A 6,000-nucleotide genomic window follows, 5' to 3' on the forward strand; every position below is an offset into this window, starting at 1 on the left:
TTTGCCCGTTTACACGCATGTGCGCTCCACCCACCCAATCGTGCTTCATTACATTCGCAGCTACAACGAAGCATACACCGTTATTGCAGTATTCAAGATATCTGCTTTGCTAACAACAATTATCACACTGCTCCACAGTAGATTTTTTGTAGAAACCAGAGAAGGCAGTTTTTTTTATAGATTTCGATGCGCTGAACATTTATATCCTGAGTAAAACTGAAACTTCCTGGCAGATTAAAACTGTGTGCCCGACCGAGACTCGAACTCAGAACCTTTGCTTTTCGCGGACAAGTGCTCTACCGTCTGAGCTACCGAAGCACGACTCAGGCCCGCTCCTCACAGCTTTACTTCTGCCAGTATCTCTTATCCTACCTTCCAAACTTTACAGAAGCTCTCCTGCGAACCTTTTAGAACTAGCACTCCTGAATGAAAGGATACTGCGGAGACATGGGTTACTCACATCCTGGGGGATATTTCCAGAATATATCAGCGCACACTCCGCTGCAGAGTGAAAATCTCATTCTGGATGACTAAAACTGTTTCCCAGCTCAGGGTTACAAGTAAGGTTGGGCTTCACGTCTCACGTTTATTACAATCATCATTAGGATGTATACTTTAATTGAATTTATCCAGTTTATTCGCGTCTTTCTTTGCCTTCCTTTTGTTGATGGTATCTGGGGCATCTCCGTGTAACAACCACCAGAAATTGGCCAACTTAGCAATGGTCCTCCGTCTTGTTTACGGCAGTTCCATAAGAGAAATGCCCTGGTGGAACCGCTCTCCGTGCTCATCTCTGGATGCTCCACATTTCTCTGGAAACACGTCGAGATGGGAGTAATGGAAATGCGTCTTCAGGGTCACGTTGCAGCCAATGACCTTATAAGCATGAATGAGTTCGTTCACAAGGTCCCTTTAATTTTCGGCTCTCCTGTTAACCAACAACAATGTTGTCAAGTTACGAAAACGATGCTACCAATGTAGGGGTTAGTGCAGACACGAAGTCTTTCTGTGGAAGAATGAATATCCACTTTGTGATTCTCTCTGTTCTGAGTCGTGGGAACTAGTTAAAAAATGGTTCAAATGGCTCCGAGCACAATGGGACTTAACATCTGAGGTCATCAGTCCCCTAGAACTTAGAACTACTTAAACCTAACTAATCTACGGACATCACACACATCCATGCCCGAGGCAGGATTCGAACCTGCGACCGTAGCGGTCGCGCGGTTCCAGACTGAAGCGCCTAGAACCGCTCGGCGACAACGGCCAGCTGGGAACTTGTTACAAAAAGGCTGAAATACTGCTTTTCTGTGCACAGCCTTAACGAATGCTGTCATGAGGCCCAACTTACTGTGCAATGGTGGGAGAATAATTTTTCTTGGAATCAGTTGAGGTTCTTCGCCAATGTTTTGAGCCAAGCACGAGAGCTTGTCGTGGAACCCAGTTCCTCTAAGTGTACTGTCTTTCTCTTGCGCGACTGCCCAGCTCATACAGGTAGCACCAGTAGTTAGTGTAATGATTTTGCAAACCCAACAGCATTGCAATGACTTTGAGATCTTCAGATACCAACCATTCGTGCTTACTGTAATTAACAAAGTTTACAATGGATTTCAACGTAATATAACTTTCTTTTGCTAAGGGAGCATATGCGACAGGGATGGATGGTCTTTCATTCCTGTTGTGTAAGGGTACTTCCTTCAGGCTTGCTTTTGAGCCATCTCTAAAGAGTCTCCACTCGTCTGGTTTGTATGAAATGTTCAGGTCTTCCAGTAAACCGTCATTGTCTCTGCAGAATGTAATGTCGCCTTCAAAATTGAAATGGCACTAAAGTTTTCTCTGGCGCTCCCAAAACAAAGACAGATGTACGAGGTGCATTCAAGTTCTAAGGCCTCCGATTTTTTTCTCTGGACTGGAAAGAGATAGAAACATGCGCATTGTTTTAAAAGGAGGCTGCGTTCATTTTCAATACGTCCCAGAGATGTCAGCACCGTACGGCAGATGGAATTTTACCGCCAGCGGCGAGAATGAGAACTGTTTTAAATACTTAAAATGGCGACGTTTTCCTTACTTTAACAGCGTGCAATCATTCGTTTTCTGGATTTGCGTGATGTGAAACCAATTGAAATTCATCGACAGTTGAAGGAGACATGTGGTGATGGAGTTATTGATGTGTCGACAGTGCGTTCGTGGGTGTGACAGTTTAATGAAGGCAGAACATCATGTAACAACAAACCGAAACAACCTCGGGCTCGCACAAGCCGGTCTGACGACATGATCGAGAAAGTGGAAAGAATTGTTTTGGGGGATCGCCGAATGACTGTTGAACAGATCGCCTCCGCAGTTGGCATTTCTGTGGATTCTGTGCACACAATCCTGCATGACGACCTGAAAATGCGAAAAGTGCCATCCAGGTGGGTGCCACGAATGCTGACAGATGACCACATGGCTGCCCGTGTGACATGTTGCCAAGCAACGTTGACACGCAACGACAGCATGAATGGGACTTTCTTTTCGTCGGTTGTGACAATGGATGAGACGTGGATGCCATTTTTCAATCCAGAAACAAAGCGCCAGTCAGCTCAATGGAAACACACAGATTCACCGCCACCAAAAAAATTTCGGGTAACCGCCAGTGCTGAAAAAAGGTTGGTGTCCATGTTTTGGGATAGCGAGGGCGTATCCTTACCCATTGCGTTCCAAAGGGAACTGCGGCATCCTACGAAAATGTTTTGAAGAACAAATTCCTACCTGCACTGCAACCAAAACGTCCGGGAAGGGCTGCGCGTGTGCTGTTTCACCAAGACAACGCACCCGCACATCGAGCTAACGTTACGCAACAGTTTCTTCGTGATAACAACTTTGAAGTGATTCCTGATGCTCCCTACTCACCTGACCTGGCTCCTGGTGACTTATGGCTTTTTCCAACAATGAAAGATACTCTCCGTGGCCGCACATTCACCTGCCGTGCTGCTATTGCCTCAGCGATTTTCCAGTGGTCAAAACAGACTCCTAAAGAAGCCTTCGCCGCTGCCATGGAATCATGGCGTCAGCGTTGTGAAAAATGTGTACGTCTGCAGGGCGATTACGTCGAGAAGTAACGCCAGTTTCATCGATTTCGGGTGAGTAGTTAATTAGAAAAAAAGTCGGAGGCCTTAGAACATGAATGCACCTCGTACTGTGTCAGCGAGAATATTTCGCTGCTGCAATCGTGAGGTCAATATTTCGTCTTTACGCTTTGGAATAATAAATCCCTAACCGGATCATTGAGTTCATGCTGTGCGATTTTGTGTGATTCTCCAAATGACAATGTTGGTATAAATGCAGGGTCAGTTCACTGGCGGATGATCGAACTTTCTCGCCTGTGTGTGTCGGTCCAGCATTGTCATTATGACTGCTTGACGGTGGTCCATGTGGGGGAACAGTGGCTGGCAGTCCTTCGCCTTGAGTCTAAGGGTGAATAACGGATGGCCTGTCAGGGTACTGAATATTCCTCTTCCGCTTAGTATTGACCCCTTTCCTCAAGGGAGGTACCAAACAAACATCAACTTCTTGGAGACGTTTTTACCACGTAACCAAGCACTCAGTATAGACGAATACGAGGTGCAACACACGAATGGAGCCCACAATTTATCCTGGTCCCCAACCCGGCACCCGAAATACAACGCGTATGCTAGCTGCACTGATTTAGCCAACGGTCGCCTTTTTTAACAACAAATAACATCTGCACAAATGTAACAAAATTTCTCAGATTTGTTAGTGCAGGTGAGGAATATTTTTGTGAAAGTATACACGCATACAATAACACAGTCCTTCAATTCTGACAGTTTATCTCACATACATTGACTCACATACAATGACACTCGTTCCGGTAACAAGTGAACTAACACAGCACAAGAGAACGCAGCAATGACGAATGACATAGATTCTGGTTTCTACATTCGAAGACGTTCATGTGACTGGATGGTGGGCATAAATGTCATGGTGTAAAGCAGTGTTGGTAAATTGTACAGGAAGCGTCCACCTCACTCATTTAAGGCAGAGGAACACTTGTCACAATGCATTTGCATGCAGCTCTTATGTCCCGTAAGTGGGACTGTGAAACGTAAATACCTCATTTATTTGTAAACCTGAGATAGGAGACAATTTTAACCTTGATATTGTGTTCAGCGGATCTAAATCTACATAGTACGGGTGCTTTCGTCTCTGTAAAAAGTGAAAATTTGTGGACCAATTTTATTTAGTCTAAAGGTTCAAGACTTTGAGTTAACCTTTCAGATGGCATCTTTTTGGCACCTAATTTACATTGACGGTTTACGAGAAATTTTCATCTGATATCCGAGACTACAAATATAACTGACATTCGTGAAGTACATTTCTTCTGTTCAGTTAATACAATCAGTACCTACCTCGTGCAATAATTTCCACTAGATCCCTTTATCGCCGGTAAAAAAAGCCAAAGATTGAGTTGGACATCCGGCCTTGGTATCGAGTGGGCCCATAATTTTCCTCTCTTTTCGCCCCTCCCCCCCCCCCCCCTTCCCTTCAAAAAAATGAAAGCGAATACAAGAAACAAGTAAAACAAAGGAGCAAGGACCACAAATGCACAGTGACTCTCACCTCGAGGCTGGGGAATTCCTTTGCACTGCAGCTAAGGCCGTATTCTCAATCCGCTCACCTGTCAGAAACATGCAGAGAAACAATTAAACTTGCTTCAGGAAGAGCGCCTGTAAACTCATCCCGCAGGCCTCTTGTAATTACACAGCCTGTGTCTTCGCCTTTTCCTTTAGCTCGCAATTTTCCTCTCTTGCTGCTTTCAAGGGGAACGCCAGAGAGATCCCCAGAAGAAACGTTAAGAAACGGGCCCTTGGCTTCAAGGGGTGAAAGGGAAAAGAAATTCAATTACGTTTTACAGTAGCCGCGTCCATGTGTAGCGTTGTATGTAAATGGACTATCGAGAAGACGCCATTCGGTTAATTGTCTCGTCTAACATTAGAGTGTTCAAAGTTGCTCTGCTTCTGTTATTATACCTTTTAAAACTATTTATACATTTCCTATTATTTTTAATATAAATTTATACCAGCTGATGTCCCACTGTCCTCCATTTCAACTATGGATCTACGAAGATTTCCTATTATGTTTCTCTAGTCGACAGACTGCATTCTTAACATGCATCCTGTAATAGTTGTTTCTAAGCAATCGAAAACTGACGCACTGATACATTTGAACCGTTTTTTTCGATTAATTACTTTAGAAAAAACATTATATGTTTACAAATTATTCTTACAAACATCTAAGAAGCGCTTAAAGAGTAATTGGTTGAACAATGTCCTTGTAACACTGTATCCACACTGATCAACGAAGTAGGAAACTCTTTTTACGAAATATTCCAGTAGCTACCGATTGTTTCAGTAAATTGTTGATGCTCATTTCTCATTGTCAGGCGAAAATAAAATAATGCTCTCTAACTTTCACTTGGGTGTTTAACGTATATAATATTGCTTGTCTTCGTTTTCTGTCTTCTTCTTCTTAAAAATCAATAGGTGGAAGAACTATTCTCGCCATCGTATGTTGGATCATTTCAAGCCTCATCGTTCTGTCGGTATGTAGTGGAATACTCGCAGTTGTAGTTTCGCAGAGGCATTCTCATTCGGAGGTAGGCCTTTTCTGTAAGTGCTGTTTCGTAGCTTCACTAGGCTAAACATCAATCGATTTCAGATTTTAACAACTGTAGTTAGCTCAGCTTAACTTACGAGTGATAGAGATTTTAGATTCCTCAATTCAGCTGCTTCTCTTAATCTTTCACCTCTTTCTCCCACAATTTATGTTTCACCAGCATATAGTAACACAGGTTTTAGCGCCACATGAATCTTATTGTCAGCATTTTTGTCACATTTCAACTCCCAATCACATTTTTTTCTTGTCGCTAATCAATTTATCCTAGGATATTTTGCATGTTTTCCTCTGAAAGAAGGTTGTAAAGTAACTTCGTGTTTCACACCCCAA

Source organism: Schistocerca cancellata, chromosome 3 (genome assembly GCF_023864275.1).
Source record: "Schistocerca cancellata isolate TAMUIC-IGC-003103 chromosome 3, iqSchCanc2.1, whole genome shotgun sequence".
Taxonomy (NCBI): domain Eukaryota; kingdom Metazoa; phylum Arthropoda; class Insecta; order Orthoptera; family Acrididae; genus Schistocerca; species Schistocerca cancellata.